Below are 22,876 nucleotides of genomic sequence, written 5' to 3'. Positions count from 1 at the left end.
TAGGAAGAAAAGAAAAACAGATTATGAGAGAGGAAGAGGAAGCTGTAAGGAAAGTTTGGCATAACAGTGCCGCTTTAACTTTTTTCTTCCCTAAGAATCATGTGGTCCAGCACTAGAGGTGGATGTCTATCTGTACTATGTACTGCTGCCTCTCTTTTCATGTTGCGGACTTGCACCTGTCTGCTAGTCACAGGGCAACAGTATGAGAGGTGCTGCCAGGAGGACACTGAGAGAACATATAGTGCAAGGGTCAGCAACCAAGGCTGCCAGAGCCCAATAGACTCTGCGGTATCAGGAATCCCAGTGGAATTTCAGATATCCGCTGGTGCAAACTGAGCTGTATTTGCAGGTTATGGGGGACAATCCTCAATTTACACATTGCAGCACTTAGAGGAAGTGATCTGAGATCACTTCCTCCCCACGCTTGTAAATGGCCAAATGGTTCTTATCTGCTGTCACATTCTATGTTGCTATAATGTGATTTCAGTTTTTTTTTTCTTTTTGATAAACTTAAGTTTTCAAAAACTAGTTGGTGTGGGGAACATATTTCAACAATTGCACCATATGGCTGTAACATAACCAAATGAAGGAGTCTGGATAGATTTGGCATGCCCTGTATAGTTACAATTTCTCGTGACTCTATGGAAAACATCCTCCAAATCCTCCCTACCTTGACCAGCCTCGGAACAAGGGAGATGTTATTGCGTTTTCTTAATAACTTTTTTTTTTTTTTTTTAAACAATGTCAAAGGTGAATCACACATTACAAACCACTACATCATGTTTTAGAGCCTGTAAGACTCGGAACACATCAAACAAACCAAAGATACAGAGCAGTTATGGCTTACTTCACATGTACTTTCCCTGTGACCATTAGTAATTCACAGAAACATACCTTAGCCTTGCTATTTTCTCTTTTCCTCATTTTTGTGTCAGCACTGCATCTAATTCAGGAACTTCATCAACCACATCTGAGCACCTGAGAAACAATTATTGGAAAGAACCAGGGGCCTTCTGCACCACCATTAAATTAGAAATACTTACACATCACCGTGACCATTAAAGTGAAACAATTGGTTTGAATACCAAACTTCCACTTGGGATTATCTGCTTTGCAAAGTTAAAGAGGGCTCTGGAATAAGGCACCCTTGACAGGGAGGGGTGCATAACCATGCCTAGACTCCCAAATATATGTATTTATTTCCCAAGTAAGTGGATTAATCTCATTAAAGCGGACATTAGGTTGCTAGGATAGGACCTGCCAAAGTCCTATAAAAGTGCTGGGTGGGGGATAGAGACACATGATGGTCCTGGAGAGGGTGGGATAGAGACACATTGAGGTGCTGGGGAGAGGTGGAAACAGAGATACATGGAGGTGCTGGGGAAGGAGGAATAGAGACACATGGAGGGGCTGAGGAGGGAAAAGAGACACATGGAGAAAATGGGGGAGGAATGAGACACAAAGAATGGCTGAGGTAAAATGATGCATAAGGAGCCTATACCTGCCGGGTGAACACTGTAAATGCTGCCTTTTCAGAGAAAAGGCAGTGTTTATATTGCTGCCTAGGAACACCTCCAGTAGCAGTCACTAGATGGCCACTAGAGGAGCTTCCTAGTTCACTGGTGCATAGTGTGCAGCACCTACACTGAGCGTCTCCACGCTCTGCATGGAGGCGCTGAACACTCCCCATTGACGTGTATTGATTCAATGCATCTCTATGAGGAGATGCTGATTGGCACAGCGCAGCGTTTTCCATGTATGCCCAATAGCCTCCCAATGCTTTCCTATGGGATAGCATTGGATTGGCGGAGATCATCAAGTTTGAAGAGCACACTCATTATCAAAATAAACAAGATAAGATTTACTTCTGTGCAACAGCATACATTCAGTATTTCAGCCCCATTACAAACGTTTTCTTAATATTATTATTATTATTGGTATTTATATAGCGCTTTACAATATATAGGTCAAGGTAGTTGGACCGAAACATTGATTATATGCAAATGCACGTCTGCTTAAAATAAAACCGTTTTTTTGTTGTTGATTTTGAAGCCTTATCAGTGCTTTCTTTCAAGTTTGTAGTAATAGTTTTCAATTTTAAATGTTTCCACCTCTATATCTGCACACTATGCTGGCGCGATGCATTATGGGGCTGCTTCTCATTTCCAGTCCAGCCCCGAGTGCAAAGTTTAAGAAGGAAAACAGAAACATTATTTCACTTTCTCCCCTTCAACTATGTCCAATGGTAGCAAAGGGCAACATTTATATTGTTGATTAAAAGAAAACCAAGATGGAGGCGCCCAGTTCAAAGATTCATGTGTGGATTTTAACATTTTATCTTAATTTTCACACTTCACAAAACATATTTGCTAAATGTAATGGTTATGCAAACATAGTAAAAATCCTGGGACGTGACAGTTCGTATTTAAATAATTATTTTTATGACCGGTTTGGAAACAATAAAAAGAAAGTGATGGTAGCCCTGCTTAGGTATATTTATACTGGAATACTTGCTGGAACCTGTGGAAAAATGCTTTTAAAATGGAAGAAATGAGAACACCCATAGAATATTTACTGGAACTCCCACGTACGTTTCCCTGCTGGTTGAGGGAAGTAATGTTTAGTTGCACTTCACTTTATGCTCAGATCAGATGCTTCCTGTAAAAAAAAAAAAAAAAAAAACCTGCTGGAAATTTATTATTTTAGGTTTTATTTCTCTTCAACAGAGCACTTGGATCAATATTTTAGTATTTCTGGCTTTTTAAACATACTTCGGTTCTTCAGATTTCGCCTCATCTGAATTATTTGTAACATAACTGACAATGTTTATAAAACATAACATAAGAAGCCAATATGTTTTACCCATCCTAAAAATTTCACCCATGTAGATCATGTTTTAAATTTATAAGCATGTTTGCTGAAATTACAGATCTTGAGAGTTCACAATACACTGCGCCAAGTGTGGGTCAGATTTAATAACCCCTTTTAAGGAACACTTCAAGCACCATAAGTGTAACAGTGCCCTGGTGCCCTCCCAAGGAAAGTAGTCAAATAGTTTGGGAACACTTACCTCTGATCTGCCAACCACTGATCCCCCACCTGTGCCGCACGAGTGGGGACTTTTAAACTGAAGGGGGGGACAAGTTACCCCCCCCAGACCTCCACCCCTGAGCGGCGGGTGGGGGCCCTGGATGACAATGGGGGCACCTATCGTGTCCCCCCTGGCGCTCACCCCTGAGCAGCGGGTGGGGGCCCTCAATCAGAGTAAGGGGGGGAACCTATTGTCCTCCCCACCAGCTTTAGGGCCCCCACTCGCCGCACAGGGCACAGGTGGGGGCTCGGGAGGGTGGACACTTTACTAGACATGCCCCTACTCGCAGTATAGCGAGTAGGGGCAAAATTTACTAATACTAAGTAATCTTTACTTAGTAATAGTAAATTTGACTGAAAGACTTTCAGCCTTTTGTTAGATAGCTCCCTAATACCGTGGGAATTAGGGCGTTACCCACTAAGCGACTGCAAGAGAACATCCGAAGTGTCGAAGAGCCGAGCCGAGCCGAACCGCCGAAGTCACGAATTTCGGAATGCGGAACCGACCGAATATTTTCCCCATGCACTGATATTGTACTGATTTATGCAGTTTTATATTTGAAAACATTATTGAAAATCTAATTCTAAAATCTGGAAATCATTTATCTCCGAAGAGTTTAATCAAAATTTGATATGTAATAGAAAGCTCCGACTTACCCTACTCCCAGTAACTGTTCCTTTTACTTCTTTATCCACTCTACTTTATACTCCCCAGATATGCCCCCGCCTCTCCCCTCCCACACGATGGCACAGGCATATAGACAAGCTGAGATCAACTTACTGTCCATAAGTGCAAAAGGCTTAAATAAACCAGAAAAGCGATCTCTCGCCCTAGGGCATTTTCATAGCCAAAGGGCCCACATAGTCTTTATACAAGATACACATTTCAAGGAAGACCAGATTTCCAGACTGACAGACCACTGCTTCACACCCTGTTTCCTTAGCAATAATCCGGAGGGAAAATCGAAAGGGATGGCCATACTGATACATAGGGCCCTACAGTTCACACCCTTTGAGGTGCTCAGGGATGACTTGGGAAGATACATCTGCGTGAAGGGTAGAGTGGGAGACAGAACATACACATTAGTGAACCTCTACATGCCAAACAGGAACCAAAGTCGGTTCCTCAAATCAGCCATGGTGACATCAGGGGCTTCACAGAGAGCTGCCTCATCCTGGGAGGAGACCTAAACATTGCACTTGACCCCCCGATAGACACATCATCAGGCAGTTCCTCAACACCCCACCACGTTATTAACTTCATCAATACCTGCCTACGGGAACAACGATTGGTAGATTGCTGGAGAGCAAAATACCCAGACAACCGGGACTATACATTCTTCTCCATACCCAACCAGATGTACTCAAGGCTAGACTACTTCTTCTTACCCCACTACTTTTTCACAGACCTGAAAAAAAACACATCTGGACAGCAACGTGGTCAGACCACGCCCCAATATTTATGACACTTTCATCCCCCCCTCTACAGACCAGCTTTTGGACAGTGGCGCCTCAATGAGGCGCTTCTGTCGGACCTGGTGGTGACAGCAGACATTCACCAACACCTCACCCACTACTTACAGGAAAACGAGACAACAGATATTGCACCCATGGTGCTGTGGGAGGCCCATAAACCTGACAATTAAAAAAAGAAGAGGGCAGCATGCTTCACAACCCTAATACGGGAGATCCAAATCTTACAAGAGAGACACAAACAAACACAACATCCAAGTGACTGGATCAAACTGACAACCACCAGACAAGAGCTATCCACCATCCTAAACGCTTCCTATCAAAGGAAGTACCTTCAAACAAAAACATTCTTCCACACTAACGCGAACAAATGTGGGGTACTACTGGCCCGCATGATTGCCAAACGGAGAGCAACCACTTATATCCCTAAGATTCGTCTGGCTGACAATAAACTCACATACCTACCGCCAAAACACTACAAGACTACTATGCACAGCTAAAATCCCTCCCACATCGCACACCGGAACAGGGGAGCAAACCGCAAGACGCCCCCCTGACGACATACCTGGACTGCCACGTACACAAGCGCCTCACTAGAGAGGCAGCATATGAACTAGAAGAACCCCTCACCATAGAGGAACTAACAGGGCTCTTAAGATGACAAAACTGGGCAAGAGCCCAGGCCCAGACGGACTCCCCATATGCTACTATAAACAATTTGCAGACTTGCTTCTCCCCCATCACCTCAAAGCCTATATTTCTATATTTCCATTAGAGACCACCATGAGATACCCACAGATGCATTGGCAGCCAACATCACCCTGATCCCCAAAGAGGGCATGGACACAGAGCAGTGTGGCAATTACAGGACAATCTCTCTACTAAATTGTTCACCAAACTTTTAACCACACGCCTTCAATGAGGGGAAGGCCTTCGACAGAGTCAATTGGGACTGTTTGTGGTCCTGAGGTCTCCGAGGATGGGCCTGTACATGCAAGGCTGGATAAAGGCCCTATACACAAACCCTACAGCCAGAATATGCGTGAATGGGGCATTCACGGAACCCTTCCCGATCCTAAACGGCACACGGTAGGGATGCCCCCTTTCGCCTCTGCTCTTCATTATTGGTCTCGAACCCTTCCTGAATGCAGTACGACACAATTCCCAGATACAAGGGCTCCAAGTGGGTAAGGACAACCACTCGTAACGGTATACGCTGATGATTTATTGTTCTTCGTGACAAAACCTGAGGTGTCCCTCCCAACAATCATGACCGAATTTGAAACATACGGACACATCTCAAATCTTAAAATTAATTACGCAAAATCAACCATCCTGAACATCTCCATACCCTAAAGGATAGAGAAAGGGCTAAGAAACAAATACCCCTTCACATGGGCAGAGTCAGCACTGAAATACTTAGGGGTCTGTTAACTAGAGACCTCACACAACTCTACCAAGCGAGCTTCCACCCCATATTACCCAGGGTACAAAGAGACCTAGAAGACTAGTCCAGACCGGGCATCTCCTGGTTTGGTAGGATAGGGACAGTAAAGATGATACTCCTACCGCGAATACTCTACCTTTTCCAAACACTACCCATCACCATCCCCGAATCTTTCTTCACTTCCCTACGCACATTGGTACTTACATTTATTTGGTGCAAAACCAAAGCCAGGATTAGCCATGGCACTCTTACACGTCCAAAGGCGGAGGGTGGACTAGCCCTACCGGACTTACGGCAATACTACCTGAAGTCACACATCCACAGAATAACAGAATGGGCCAAACAGGGAGCTTCCAAACTCTGGAAGACTGTAGAAACAGCGCTAGTGGGACAACCAGTAGAAGTCCTTCCTTGGCTGGACCCACTACACTGCGTGAGAATAGCAGCCACTAATCAAAGCCACGACACATGTCTGGCACCTTCTGACGGCCAAATTGGAACTCACTTTCTTCCCCTCCCCACTGTAACCAATAGTACACAACACAGCATTCCCTCCAGGACTGGAGGCCCAAGTATTTCAAACACTTCTAGGACACAACCTCCCCCAACTAAGACATGCAACACAAGACGGTATCATCAAGCCCCTGACGGACTTCCCAAACCCCACCACACTGAATTTCATGCAAAACCTTAGATACAGACAACTAGCACGATTTGTCACCTCAATAACGCAGAAACACTTGGTTTCAAGGGAACCCACAGGCTTCGAGACACTGTGTATGGACCATGAGCCCATGGATAGGTGACTCTGACTTCTCTACCAATTCCTTATGAGATGCAGGAGACTACCAGCCCCAAGCTACATGGGGAAATGGGAGACCAACCTTGAAATCACACCCACACCGTGGTCCAACATCCGCACCCTGACACTGCATTGTGCACTATCCAGTGGGACACAAGAAACGGCATATAAGCTGCTAGCTCACTGGTAAAGAACACCCTACTACTACACGCTAGCCATGGACCGCTGCTTGAGATGTAAGCAGGACATGGGCTCGCTACTGCATGTATGGTGGGACTGCCACCTAATCAGACCATACTTTGCCACTATCCACAAAATACTACAGAAATTCTCAGACAACTCCCCACCCTTCCAACCTGCCACATTACTTTTACACCAAACTTCGCACATCGATCTACAAAAAAATCACCCAGTATAAGAATTGTCAATGTAGCAAAAGGGCTGAACCCCTTCTACTGGAGATAGGAGAAGCCACCCCCAATGGCCACCTGGTTCCAGCGCATGGAAAAGCTACGTACTATGGAAGGTAAAACTCAGACCTATATGGCAATCCGGACGCAATGGATCCTCACGGTGGAGTCTGAAGATTTCCGCTCCCTGTTGCACTGATTTCCCCCCCCACTCCCCTAGAACCTGCTCCTTTCCCCCCCTCCTCCTCCCCCCCCCCCTGCCCACGCTGTGTCAGACACTCAACGGTGCTCTACAGACCGATCTAGGCAACACCTGCAGCTTTCTGAATCAGTTATTGTGTTTGTTGACTTTCCATTTATATTAGCTAGATGGGATCTGCGCATCCACTCGCATCTTGACATGCATTATTGAGGTACCTGCACGTACCAACTATCTAAGTCATTACTTGGAACAGTGCCTGCGAGCACAAACAATGCATTCTTACAGTTAAAGGTATCTGCGCGTACCAATGCATGGTCCATAAAGGACCTCTGACAACAACTCGACCTTAAAAAAACCAAATGTAAATAAAATTAAATGTACAAAAAAATTAATGTATTTAATTTTTAACAGAGAAAGCCAATTGGCTATCTATAATTGCATGCGGAGACCTCACAGACCCCAGCATGTTTTACCTATTTCTACTTTTACTTTCAGTGCCAACAAACTGCTCTCTGCTGCAGCATTAAAGTTAATATTGCGGGGGGCGGAGCCAACTGCCGATCCGAGCGGACGCACCTCAGAAGGCTCCGTGCCATAAAAGACAAAATAACTGATTTTCTGCTGGAAATTGGGCGCTTACCTACCCACAAATTACCCTGCACATCGCAGATATCGAGATGGGCAGGAAAAACAAAAAACCCAGAGCGGACAAAACTCCTGCAAGCCATGACATCGGCGAACTCCTACGGAACTCTCAGAAGGCCGCATGGGAGAAAATGGCGCTGGGGGAAGAAGGATTCTCGGACTCCTCTGACGACGGCTATATCGACATGGGAGAGGGATCTTCCTTGAACAGACCTGTGGTGAGAACGACCAAATCGTCTCCGCCGGGTGAGCCAGTCACTGTAGACCTTCTAAAAAGTATGTTTGCAGAACTTCGGCAGAACTTGGCTAAAGACATAGCCTGCTTTCAGGACGCCATTGCGGGCGCAATCACGAGGCTGGACCTCCTCGAGACCACAGCAAACACTCAGGACACCCGACTAAGCGCCTTAGAACATAAGGTCTCTGACCTCCAAAAGCAGCAACTAAGCACCGCTGACAAAGTGGAAATCCTAGAGGACAACAGGAGGAAACACAACCTTAAGGTTAGAGGGGTGCCTGAAACCGTCGGATTATCCGACCTACCCCACTACATTAGGCGCCTACTGGCTACGCTGCTACAGCCTAAGCAGGCCAAAAACATAAAACTGGACGGCCTTTTCCGTTTGCCGAAACCCGCAGCAGTACCACCCACTGCAGACCTTATAGTGCGGTTCCAATCTCTGCAGGACAAGGCAACACTGCTGGCAGCAGCCCGGGGGAAAACCCCGCTTAAATTTGAGGACTCCCAAATTTCCTTGTTCCCTGATTTAACGAGGAGCACTCTCCTATGGCGCAAATCGCTCCAATCCCAACTGCAACATTTGCGCACCAAGAATATCCCCTATCGATGGGGGGGACCTAGGCTAGTCACCGTAACATACCAAGGGACTGTACACCGGGCAAGGAGCCCGCAAGAACTGAACGCTCTTTTGGGCCGGCTGGGCCTCTTAGCCACAAAGGAAGCAACCTCGACAAATCTGTCTCACCTGGATCCTTCTACAGTAGCAGAGTTCGTCACGCGGCCACAAAGACGACAACACCTACTGGATAAGCCTGCTGGACCGACCTGAGCTGGAACAGACACCTGTCCCTTCAGAGGACTGCCACACTTTCCAACACCTCAACGAATGCATAAGCAACCACGTTTATATTGTTATTTTGTCTAACCTATCTTGAGTTATATCTGTTTGTTATATATTTTGTTCTACCGGCCCCTACATGTGCCAGAGCGGGTGGATATACACCTCCACCTATAGCTCTCCATAATTTCATATGCTATATGCACTAGGGATACGACCATGTCAGGTATGCCCCAACTAAAGCTGGCTCCCCTACACTCCCCCCCCCCCCCCCCCCCCCCCCCCGCAACCGCAATAGAGTTCACACGAATAATTTAATCCTGGAGGGGGAGGCCCAACAGTATTAGAATGCCTCATTGTAGAATTTATCAGATGTACCCCAGCGGGATGTTATTATTGTACCTTATAAGTTGTATTGCCTTGTTACCAAAACAAAAATCCTCACTCTGCATTTTATTTTTTCTTTCTCTTTCTCTGTCTTACCGAAACCAATGTGAATACTATACTATTTGTATGCCTCAATGATAGGGTGGAAGCCCACTTGTTGTGTAACTTACATGCAGAGTGAATAAATAAAGAATTAAAAAAAATAAAAATAAAAAAAAGTTAATATTGCGATGTATCTGTGATTATACTGTTTTTTTTTTTTTAATGTGACTTTCAGTTGGCTTTCAAACTTCACCCTATAGACTGTAAGCTTGTTTGAGAAGGGTCCTCTTCAACCTATTGTTCCTGTAAGTTTTCTTGTAATTGTCCTATAAATCCCCCCTCTTATAATATTGTAAAGCGTTATGGAATCTGTTGGCGCTATATAAATGGCAATAATAATAAAAATAATAAATTTTCTGGTGTGTAATAATAAATAAGTTTCTGGTGTGTATTAGATGTTATATACACTAGATGATACACACTAGATTTCTAGACATACCTTGCTTGGAAGGAGCAGAGGGTTATAGAACTCCAAGTGTTACAAGGGGCAAAAATTGCATCACAAACCAGACTGCAAATATAAAACATATTTTGTACAGGTGCTTCTTATCGTAACCAGGGCCAATCACCTTTGATAATTTAGAAAATGGAAGTGATAACAAATATGATGTCTATCATACGTAAGGAACTAGAAGTAGACTCTTTCTCAAAATTTAGGCCAGTAAACCTTAACTGAACTCAAATTGGACATTCCAGCGAGGATTTTGGTGTATCTCAGCTCTCCCTTTTACAGTTTTGTCATAGTTCATAGTGGTTGGGATTATAATGTTTACAGACCGAGATAGGATGTCGGTGCGCTTTTTTATATTTCAGGGGATTTTCCAGAGGACCTCAATAATAATTATCCCATGACACCCCCAATACATTTACCTTCACGAGTTTATTATGACATGGGTGATGGTTTTTTGTTTAATAATCTTGTAGGGTTATTTCCCGGAAGGGTAACTCCAGGCAATATGCAATATATAGGTTAGGTTATAGTTATTTGTTACTGTTTCTTTATTAATCGTTGGGTTTTTTTTTTTTTTTTATTTATGCTCAAAATTTTAAACTATACACCCCGATCCCACCCCATATGCAGTGTTTCTCTTTTTGCTCCAAAGTACATGATGGTTATCTACATATGATCGATTCACTTCAGCCTTTAGTGTCCTTTTCAAACGTACTTTTTCTTTTTGTCAGTTGTCTTAACAAGTTTGACACGCTGAAATAAAGATGGTTAAGTTTAAATGGTCACTCCAAGGCGCATAACTACAGCCTAAAGGAATGTCCAGGGTTAGATAAGTGCCACAGCACCGTCCACAGTAGGATGTGAAGCACGGTTGAACTGCTAACCTGGGTTCAACAGGGTGTCTGAGCCACACTGGGTCTTCTCCAAAAAGAGACGCTCAATGTAAGCTTCTGGGCTCTTGGAAGGCCTGGTGATCCCAGTTAAATACACTGATGATCTCCCAGTTTAAGTAACAAAACCATTTGCAAACAGTTTGACAACTTACCTGGGGCCTGTTTGGCACTGGTCCTGCACGGAACTTCTGTTAACTAACCATTAACAAACAGTTTAACTACTTAATCTAGTAAGCACCAGGGCATTTCTAAAACCATAAACATTACAGCATACTGTAGTGCTATTAAAAAAAAAAAAAAACAGACGGGGGCGTGGCCCGGACGAGCATGGAGCAGGACGCAAGCTAAACTAGCTCCGCACCCCATGCCGAATAACCAGCGATAACTAGCGGCATACGGGGGAGGTATGGTCCGGAACAAGAGGCCCAATACCCCGGGACCGTCAGGGACCGACTCCCCACGACGCCATACCGGACCGATGGACGAGTTTATCGCCACACCATCGGATCTGCGAGGACCACGACCCGCCGACAAAATGGCGCCGCCTCCCCGGGCTCGGAGAGTGCGGGAGAATCCTCTGCAGCAGGCACCCAAGTGAGTGAACTAGCCCAGATATGGACTAAGACTTGGGCTCAATTGCACAGGAGCTGCGGGCGGCATTGTGTGAGGAGCTGGCAGGCCTGCAGTCGGATCTCACTGCCTTAGAACAGAGAGTGGATGAAGTGGAAACAGCCGCCCAAGGATGTGAGGACCACCATCAGGGCAACAGAGGTTGCAGTAACCAGACAGGGCAACCTCTTGATCACCCTCCGCAGGCAGGTGGAAGATCTGGAAAATAGAAGTAGACGCAAGAATATCCGGATACGTGGCCTGCCAAAATCCGAGACGGAAGATGAACCCCTCCACGCCTCTCTGCGCCCTATTTACACAGGTGCTGGGGGAAGACGTGCCCGAGGAAATCCGCTTGGACCGCGCTCACAGAGCACTGGGGCTGGCGAGATGAGCGGCAGCCCCAGAGATGTAATTTGCTGTATTTCCATGCAGGACCAAAGAGACAGGATCATGTCCGCTGCTAGGGACAGGCCCTCCATATTGTTCCGCGGAGGGGAAATATCCCTATACCAGGACTTATCAAGTTTAACGCTGGACGCCAGGAGAGCGCTACGTCCTTTGTCGGGCATGCTAAGTGACAAAAGCATCCCATATCGCTGGGGCTTTCCATTCAGCCTTCAAGCAAAACATGGAAATACATGGATCACGGCCCGCTGGCCATAAGAGGTTCCACACCTTATGAGGACCCTTAACCTACCACCGGTGAGAGTGCGCAACTGGATTCTAGATGAAGCAATAGCAGCAAGGAGAGACCCTTTGAATGCATCCAACCCAACGGTCCCACCTACAGAACGGGCCATGCTCCCACACCGCAGAGGGGGTCCAAACGGTCCAGAAGAATGATACTCTAGCAGCCGGACCGGGCCGACAAGGGACTGGTAAGCTGGGAAACTCATTGGGGACAAGGCTGATAGCATACAGGGACAGGCGGCTGTGGGAAGGGAGTCTCTGGGACTTGTTGGCAGGGCCGGCCTTAGGCATTTAGACGCCCTGTGCGAAAAATCTTCACAGCGCCCCCCCCCGTCATCCATGTATGCTGTAATGTTTGTGTTGTCTGTGTATGTGATAGTAGGTGTGATGACTGTGTGTGATATGTATGCTATGTGTGATATTTGTAATGGGTGTATTAACAGTGTGTGATATGCGTGTATTGGTTGTATGTGACACACACACACACAGTCAGACGGCCATACACACACACAGGAAGACATCCACACACACAGGCAGACAGTCATACACACACACAGAGACACACAAAGGCAGACAGTCACACACACACACAGACATACACAAAGACACACAGAGGCAGACAGTCATACACACACACACACAGACAGTAAAACGCACAGGCAGACAGTCATACACACACACACACACACAGAGACAGTAATACACACAGGCAGACAGTCATACACACAGGCAGACAGTCATACACACAGACACACAGAGGCAGACAGTCATACACACACACACACACAGACAGTAATACACACAGGCAGACAGTCATACACACAGAGGCAGACAGTCATACATACACACACACACAGACAGTAATACACACAGGCAGACAGTCATATACACACACACACACACACACACACACAGACAGTAATACACACAGGCAGACAGTCATATATACACACACACACAGTCATATATATACACACACACACACACACACAGACAGTAATACACACAGGCAGACAGTCATATACACACACACACACACACACACACACACACACACACACACACAGACAGTCATATATATACACACACACACACACACACAGACAGTCATATATACACACACACACACACAGACAGTAATACACACAGACAGTCATATATACACACACACACACACACACACAGACAGTAATACACACAGGCAGACAGTCATACACACACACACACACACACACAGACAGTAATACACACAGGCAGACAGTCATACACACACACACAGACAGTAATACACACAGGCAGACAGTCATACACACAGACACACAGACAGTAATACACACAGGCAGACAGTCATACACACAGACACACAGAGGCAGACAGTCATACACACACACACAGACAGTAATACACACAGGCAGACAGTCATACACACACACACACACACACACACACACAGACAGTAATACACACAGGCAGACAGTCATACACACAGACACACAGAGGCAGACAGTAATACACACAGGCAGACAGTCATACACACAGACACACAGAGGCAGACAGTCATACACACACATAGACAGTAATACACACAGGCAGAGAGTCACACTCACCTGACAATCACTCATTGTGGAGGCAGTGCAGCTCCTGGTGACTGTTTGGTGGGGAAGCAGGGACTCCTTCCTGCTTCCCCTGCAGCAGTTTTCCGGCGCTTTTAGCTCCGCCCCCGCCGGAAATTTAAAAAAAAACAAAAAACTTTTTTTTTTTTAATTCCGGCCGGCTGTGCGGCCGCACGGCGCCCCCTGCTCCATGGCGCCCTGTGCGGCCGCACAGCTCGCACACCCCTAAGGCCGGCCCTGCTTGTTGGGTTGAGGGAATGGGCGAGGAATATGACCAGCAAGGGACATGGAGCTAATAAAGGGCTCGGGCCTGTAGAGGAGACACATGGGCAACTCCCCTACGGAGAACGGCAAGGTAATGGCTTGCAAAGCATGGCTAGCGGTACACGGCGGTGGTTCCCGTACTAAAAAGAATGTTGCTAGAGGTGCAGGAGGGCTAGCAGAAAACCCTAGCTAATGCAATGCAAAGCGGGTCTCTTTGGGTTGGTTTAGGGAGGGTACACATTGGGGCCATTACCCACGCAGTGCCTTAAAAACGGGAACAGGCCTACTTAGGTCCCCTGAGCCCCTGCCTGCAGGCAATGAGAGTATGGAAGGGGGCCAGCACCGGAAGGACAACCTGGACATACTCCGATGTCACCCACGAAACCTAGGGAATACACGCCTGATAACAGTTGCAGTACCGAAAACTTGGGGAGGAAACCCGGGTATGGGGAGGGAGATGTCCGGGATTTTACGTAAGGGGACTTGTATACAGTATATTTTTGAATGTACTAACTTGCCTTTTTGTCCCTCTGAAACGCACTCTGGGTCACCAGGGATAGGATGGAGAGGGGGAGGGGTGGCGGAGAGGGAGAAACCCCAGGAATCGCCGGGACAAACATAGTAAGATGTGGAAGGGGAAATACAATGGGGCAGGGGAACCAGGGAGCAATATACACTAGCAGCTGCCGAACTACCCCTCTACAAAGGTACAAGCGTACCATAATGACAGCATGGTGAGCGAAGATACATGCTCTTGCAAGTCTCCCCCCACGCTAAACATATAGGACTACACCCACAGCGCTCTTAGCGACACGGACACAACTGTGATGGGGGTGGCTCCCGCTGCCCTCTAGCGCCCTTGCGCGACTATGTGGAACAGACGGCAGCGTCCAGCACCCTACACCTCTCCACCTTGCTCCCGGGCATACGGAACTGACTCATCCCGACTGATAGACCATGCTTTGTGGTAAATGTACCAGCCCCCCATGAACATACCGAAAGGGGGAGTGACCCCCCCCCCCCCAGCCCTGACCAGAACAGGGAGCAAAACCCACAGCTGGGTATCCCTAGAGACGAGTCAAACAGCGCAAGTTGCGAAGAGACAGCCCAAGCCCCCAGAATAACAAAGCTTGTTCACAGCTCAGTTTCCCTTATGCCTCCCGATGCACTCTGCCTGCCTCAGCCTGGGGGAGGGGAAGTGGACGGTACCACTACAGTAGTTCCTTAGGTACACATTACGATAAGGGACATGGACAAAACCAGCACCTGTGCTGGTGTTCCCTGGGACTAGACCCCAGTGATAGACACCACTGCGAACTTGGTACGGGGGGTGTGGACTACCCTTTCGAGGTACTCCACACGTCACCTTTACCACAGGTGTAAAGTCACCACAGTTACATTAGGACACACACACCCACATACACACAGACCTCTCACACTCTTTATCCCCCCCCCCTTCCCTCGTCCCTTACACCTCCCCGCACCCACCCTATCTTTCTCCATTCCAAGCGACCATGAGCTTGAGGATCGATCCAGCCCCTCTCCGTCTCTGGTCAAACAACGTCCGAGGGTTGAACGTGCCGGAGCGAAGGTCACATCTCTTACGTTCCTTGGGAGCTGCGAGAACGTCCATCGCATTCTTGCAAGAGACTCATTTCCGAGGAGAGTCAGCCCTGACACTTAAAGACGCGAGTTTCCCCCAGGGATACTTTGCCAACCACCCGACCGCCCAAAAAAGTTGGGGTGGCAATATTGTTTGCCCGTACGGTACCGTTCGAATGTAAGGATACACTGGCCGACGACACGGGATGGTTCCTCTTCCTCAAAGGTACTATAGCAGGTACCACCTACACGCTAGCCACCATCTATGCCCCGAATGCTCGACAGCATAGGTTCCTGCGGGGGACCCTACGTAAGCTGGAAAGATTCTGGGAAGGCCTGCTGATCGTAGCAGGAGACCTGAATGTGGCCCTTGACCCAAGAGTCGACACATCTAGAGGGACTAGCTCTATATCGACCCACTGCCTACAGTCCATCCGGGCAGAACTACGCGGCGCCGGCCTAGCGGACTGCTGGAGGGTCCTTCATCCAACCGGTAGGGACTACTATTTTTCCACAAGCACTACAGCAGGCTAGACTATATCTTCCTAGCTCAGGAGTTCTTTGCTCCTCGATGCGGGGATTATAATGCAGGGCTGGTCGAACCACTCCCCCATCTTAGCAAGCATCAAGTCCCCGTTATTCCGACCCAGAGACCGACAATGGAGGATGAAAGAATCAATTCTTAACGATGGCCCCACGGCTGCGGACATCCGAGCGGCACTAGTCACATATTTTGAATAGAATGACACCCCTGAAGTGCCCGCTTTGACGATATGGGAGGCACATAAATGTGCCGTCCGGGGCCACCTTATCAAAGTGTGCACAAGAAGAAGGAGCAGCAACGACGCACGGACGAACGAACTGCTTAAACGTATAGCAGACCTCGAGGGTCTTCATAAGGCCACACAATCGGATGATAGCTACAAAGAGTTGTTGGAGAACAGGAAGAAGCTGCGAGATATTTTGCACCAAAAGCTGCAGTATACGATCCGAAAATCTCAACGTTTCTTCTATGAATACTCAGGTAAATGCGGTCGATTATTGGCCAGGACCTTACAAAAACAAAGGAGAATGTGCTACATCACTAAAATCAAGTCCAAAGACGAGCAGGTGACGCAACTGCCGGAGAAAATTACAGAGACATTCAGAGGGTTCTATGAAGACATCTACAACCTCCCTACGGAGCAGTTGGAAGAGGCAGGCCATCGCAAGGACAGACGGATCACAGATTACCTACGACAACATATCACTAAATCACTAAGCCAGGATGCGGCGGAAGAACTAGAGGCCGCAATCACACTGAAAGAACTACAAATAGCGTTGAAAAGCTCGAAACTTAACAAAGCGCCTGGCCCGGACAGCCTGCCGGTGCGATACCTGAAGGAGTTCAGCGACGTGCTCTTACCAAGGCTTCTAAAGGGCCTCAATTCGATACTGGAAGGAGGAACATTTCCGAGAGACTCCCTTCTGACGACGTTATCCCTAAAGAGGGCAAAGATCCAGCCAACTGCGCAAGCTACAGGCCGATTTCACTATTGAATGCGGACCTGAAGCTGTTCACGAAGATCATAGCAACACGCATGAGAAGTGTACTGCCGGAATTAGTACACCCTGACCAAGTGGGTTTTATCCTGGGACGGGGGACGAGGCATAACACCACGCGTGCACTGAATGTCATCCACGTGGCGAAACAAGCGACACAGAAGATCCTTCTCCTGTCCTCAGATGCGGAGAAGGTTTTTGACCGCGTGGACTGGCGATTTATGAAGGCAACACTACACGCCATGGGATTTAGCCCTCGTCTGATGACCTGGATCTCCTCCCTGTACACGACGCCTACTGCCAGGGTCAGAATTAATGGAGCTCTCTCCGCACCGGTACACATTCACAATGGTACGCGACAGGGGTGCCCTCTCTCCCCCCTCCTGTTTGCCCTCTCCCTGGAACCTTTCCTGGGGGCGGTCAGGCGGGACGGGGGAATAGGGGGTTTCGCCTTACGGGGAGAAGTACATAAGGTGGCCGCGTATGCGGATGACATGCTATTTTTCATCAGCAATCCGGTGGTCTCACTCCCAAACCATCTGAGGGCCTTCGAGGATTATGGACAGTTATCGAATTTAAAGCTGAACAAGGCCAAATTTAGAGGCACTCCCCATAACTCTGAGCACAGACACCATCGCCAACCTGCGAACGCAGTTCGCTTTTTACATGGTGCCAAACCAGGCTTAAATATCTAGGAATTTGGCTCCCCAAGGACCTCTCCCAGCTTTATGCCCATAACTTCGCCCCAATGGCACAAACCCTGGAAAACGACCTAGCTTGATGGGCGGGCTTATGTATCACGTGGTTTGGGAGACTAAATGCAATTAAAATTAATCTCCTTCCTCGCCTACTGTATATGTTTCAAACCATCCCGATAAACCTCCCTGCGTCCTTTTTCCATGAAATCGACAAGACAATTTCTAGGTTTGTTTGGCAAGCTAAAGCGCCCAGGCTGAGCAAGATACACCTTCGCATGCCAAAGGTGCAGGGTGGGGTGGGACTCCCATCCATACGGGATTACCATAGAGCCACACACCTGCATCGTATAGTCGACTGGCATACCCCTAGAGCTGGGAAATCATGGATAACCATGGAGAAAACACAAATGGTGGGAACGCTCCCGGCAGCGGTATGGCTAGACAACCATCACGGAGGACAACGCGCCAGGAACCATCCGCTTGTCGGAGCAACGCTGAAGGTTTGGTACTCGGTGCGGACCAAGCTCTCACTAACCACCACACCGGGTCCACTAACAGCGATAACACACAACCCCGGGGTGGCGGGGGGCCTCAAACCCCAAGACATCAGTGCATTTACGGAGGAAGATTGGTCATACATGCAAGAGTGGTGTTCAGAGGACTCGCTGAAACCACTACAAGAACTAATACGGGATTTATCTCAGGTAGAATGGCATGGCCCCCACAGGGGTGACAGGACTATAACCGCAATGACGAGGCAGAGATTCCCAAAGGAGCCGCGGACGCACATTTGGCCGGTGGGACCCTGAGGGGGACGGGACGGGCCTATAAAAAGAGAGCCCGACGTCGTGGGGAACCCTCGTTACCCCACCCCCCAGCCCTATAACCCTCACCTCTTACCAGATTCCTTCTCTATCTCACACCCGGACCACTCATGGACCGGATACATGCACACATTTGCTTTCTTCTACACTTTCCCTAACCATCATACACACCAAATCAGACACAGACCACCCGGGATGCAGATCCTGAAGGGTCAAAGGCAAAGAAACAGAGATTAGGCGGGACAGAGATTAAAACCTAGTCAGAAAACAGGGGCAGCAGAGCTGCGACAAAGAGGCATAATGGATCACAGGACACTGACCCAGCAAACTGATCACCGACGCAACGGCCCTGAATACGTCTGACACCTAATACCCTACAACGGTCCAGACTAAGTGAGAAAAGGTCATAATGTGACGGATCCCCCTAAAATGATAGGACACACACAAACAGGGATTAGGGACAACTCACAAGGATCCCTATCTCAGCGTAACCACTGGCTATCATCCCAACAATGTCAAGCATACATGTAGGGAACTTCCGACCTCAACCCACTTACTGGAGTAAAGTTAGGCAAGACTCAAGGACCAGTAGAAATTAGCTAAAAAAAGGAGGTATGCCCACACTTGTCTACAGCGCTAAGGTGCAATCTTAGTACGACAAAGGAGGGAGGCCACAGAGACGACCTAGGTTCACGTGCTCACTTAGGGTCTACCAACTTATACATGAATAAATAAATAGATAGGACTTGTTTACATGTTTTACAGTTAAATCGCATATCATGATTTCGTGACAAATGTTGTGCGTATTGTGACAAACTTGAATACTATGATTTCCTGTTGAGCTTGTTATCAATATCAATGTTAATTTTAAAAACTGAAATAAAAAACAAGATTGAAAAAAAAGACAATAATAGGAATAAAGTTTTTTTTATTTTTTTATTACAGCCATTTTGAGATCATACGAGTTTGACAGATTAATAGGTGGAGAAGTGGGATTTTGAGAGGGGGTCAAGTCAAATTTTATTGGTGGAGTCTGGTGACTCACCATCTTAAACACGTCACTTTTTCAAGGTATTTAGACTCCCATGAGAGGTCATTTTATACAGAGATCTTCTTTTATATAGAGAAGTAAATCTAATAATGTATTTTTATTAGAGAAGGAACTTTATAACTTACTACAAGCTAATAATTCGGCCTCTCCTCATCAGTTTCAGCAATGATTAAGGAAATAAAGGAAATATTCTACAAAATTAGATTTGAACATCAGGCATTGGCGTTGAAAAGACTAAAACAAACATTTTATTCAAAAGGAAATAAAGCATCTTCTCTGTTAGCATCTAAATTGGGACAGACAACCACATAAGCCAGGATTGAGTATTTAACCCCTTAGTGTCCAGACAGTTTTTCAATTTTCTTACCGTTAAGGACTAGGGGTGTTTTTTACATTTCTGCTGTGTTTGTGTTTAGCTGTTATATTCCTCTTACTCATTTACTGTACCCACATATATTCTATACGGTTTTGCTTGCCATTAAATGGTTTTTCTAAAGATACCATTGATTTCACCATATAATTTACTATAAAAAAATGTATAAAATATGATGAATAAATGTAAAAAAAAACCCAACACTTTTTCTAAATTTAACCCCCAAAATATGTTATGCATCTACAACCACCAAAAAGCACCTGTGCTAAATAGTTTCTAAATTTTGTCCTGAGTTTAGAAATACCCAATGTTAACATGTTCTTAGCTTTGTTTTGCAAGTTATAGGGCTATAAGTGTATAGGGTTATACATGTAGGACATTGCTGTTTATATATATATATATATATATATATATATATATATATATATATATATATATATATATATATTTTTTTTTTTTTTGTATTCTTTATTTTTTTTGTGCACATATAACAGTACAAGTTTTCCTTGCAACAACAGCATTGGCATGCATAAGAACAGGCTGCTTTGTAATGAGAGTGTGTCATAGATCATTTGCATTACAGATCTCTTTAGAATTGAAAACATGATATCAGTATGATATAACCCACATTAGAAAATATCCATTTATATCTTTAGAAAATTCCTATTACAAAAATTACAACAGAACACAGATTCATTGGGAAAAAAAATTACAGCCATAAAAAACACCTACAGGCAAAACACCAGGACCAGACTGTTTCACTATTTCATATTATAAACATTTTTCAGAAATTTGAATTCCCCAACTAACCAAACTATAAAATTCTATAAATCATCTGAAATCTTTACAAGTACATTTCATTGTTTCATAGAAGCCAGGTAAAACACCAGACATTTCAAAATTGTAGGCCCGTATCATTAATGAATAATGATTCTAAAATATATCCTAGCTAATTGTGGCTGATTTGATTCCTCTTGTAAAACATAACGACCAAGTTGGCTGTGTGTCTAATAGACAGGCATCGGATAGTATGAGATTTATCAATTCGATCCATCATATTAGTTCTACTCTAATGCATGTGGATGCGGAGAAGGCATTTGACAGAATACATTGGTGTTATTTGGGCCAGGTTTTGATATCAATGAATTTTAACCTTTCATTTATAGATGTAATTTTTGCTTTATATAGTTAACATACAGGTACAGTTTCTGCTTATGGCTATATATCTAAGGTATTCGGCTGACTAATGGAACAAGACAAGGGTGCCCATTGTCACCACTCAGTTTTATATTAGCCATGGAGCTCCGATCAATAACGATCAGATGCAGGACTGTATTTAAAGGGATTACTGTAGCAAAATACACTCATAAAACAGGACTATTAATGGATGATATAGTTCTAGCATTGGGTGAACCTATTATGTCTTTGAGGCAAATTAGGTATTTACAGAATTTGGAGATATTTCATATTACATGTTGAATAATCACAAAACACAGGCTCTACCTTTTAACATTACACTTTTGGCATTATCACATTGTGAATTACAATACCATTATGAATGGAAAAAATCCTATATTTCCGTCCTTGGTATTAATTGGCCAAATTTTTTTTCCAATGTGTACAGGTGATATTCGAAAAATTAGAATATCATGCAAAAGTTCATTTATTTCAATAATGCAACGTAAAAGGGGAAACTAATATATGAGATAGACGCATTACATGCAAAGCAAGATAGTTCAAGCCGTGATTTGTCATAAGTGCGATGATTATGGCTTACAGCTTTGCATGTAATGTGTCTATCTCATAAGTTTCCCCTTTTACGGTGCATTACTGAAATAAATGAACTTTTGCACAATATTCTAATTTTTCGAGTATCACCTGTATATCTTACATTTTGGAACAAAAGTGGCCAGATCTGAGAGAAGAGCACTTGGGGTGCTCTCCCAAGTGAAGCAGTCAAAGTTTGCAAACAGTTGGGCAGCTTACCTCTGGTCTGTCTGGCACTGTTTATTAGTTCTGCGTGAATTATTAAGACCTGCACTGTCAGACTAGTTCATTGAAGAGTATCCAGCTCTCTTGGAGAAGGCGTCCGTGCTAGGTGGACCCCAGCAAACAGTTTAACTACCATAACCCTGACAAATTTCAAGGCATTTCCATTCTCTTTACATACAATGCCCTGAAAGAGTGTGTAACACACTTTACATAGTCTTACTTTCAAACATATGTGCAGGGATCTGTATACTGCAATAGAAGTAGGATAGATTAAATGATATTAGAGTGCTTTCTTAATGGTGAGAATTTCTATTTAAAAAAAAAAAGGAAAAAAGAAAAAAGGAAGTAGCATGGCATTTGCAACAGTATAATTCAATTCTTCAATGTAAGCATATGATGAAATTAAAAAGATTGCAAGGTTTGCAAGGTTTCTATGCATGATGCATTTTTAAGTGCTGACTGTGAAAAAAAGTCAAAGCAATGATAAATGATCAATCAGAATGCCTTAATTATACCTCCTCTATATTAAAATCTAGCAATCAGATTCCAAGCTGTTGTTAAATTATGACCCCAGTGGATGGGCCTGAAATCTTTCTGACAGAGCAGGAATATTTGAATACCACATCAGTTGAAG

The sequence above is a fragment of the Pelobates fuscus genome, chromosome 9, assembly GCF_036172605.1.
Source record: "Pelobates fuscus isolate aPelFus1 chromosome 9, aPelFus1.pri, whole genome shotgun sequence".
In the NCBI taxonomy this organism is placed as follows: Eukaryota; Metazoa; Chordata; class Amphibia; order Anura; family Pelobatidae; genus Pelobates; species Pelobates fuscus.
This window is presented reverse-complemented; position numbering follows the sequence as displayed.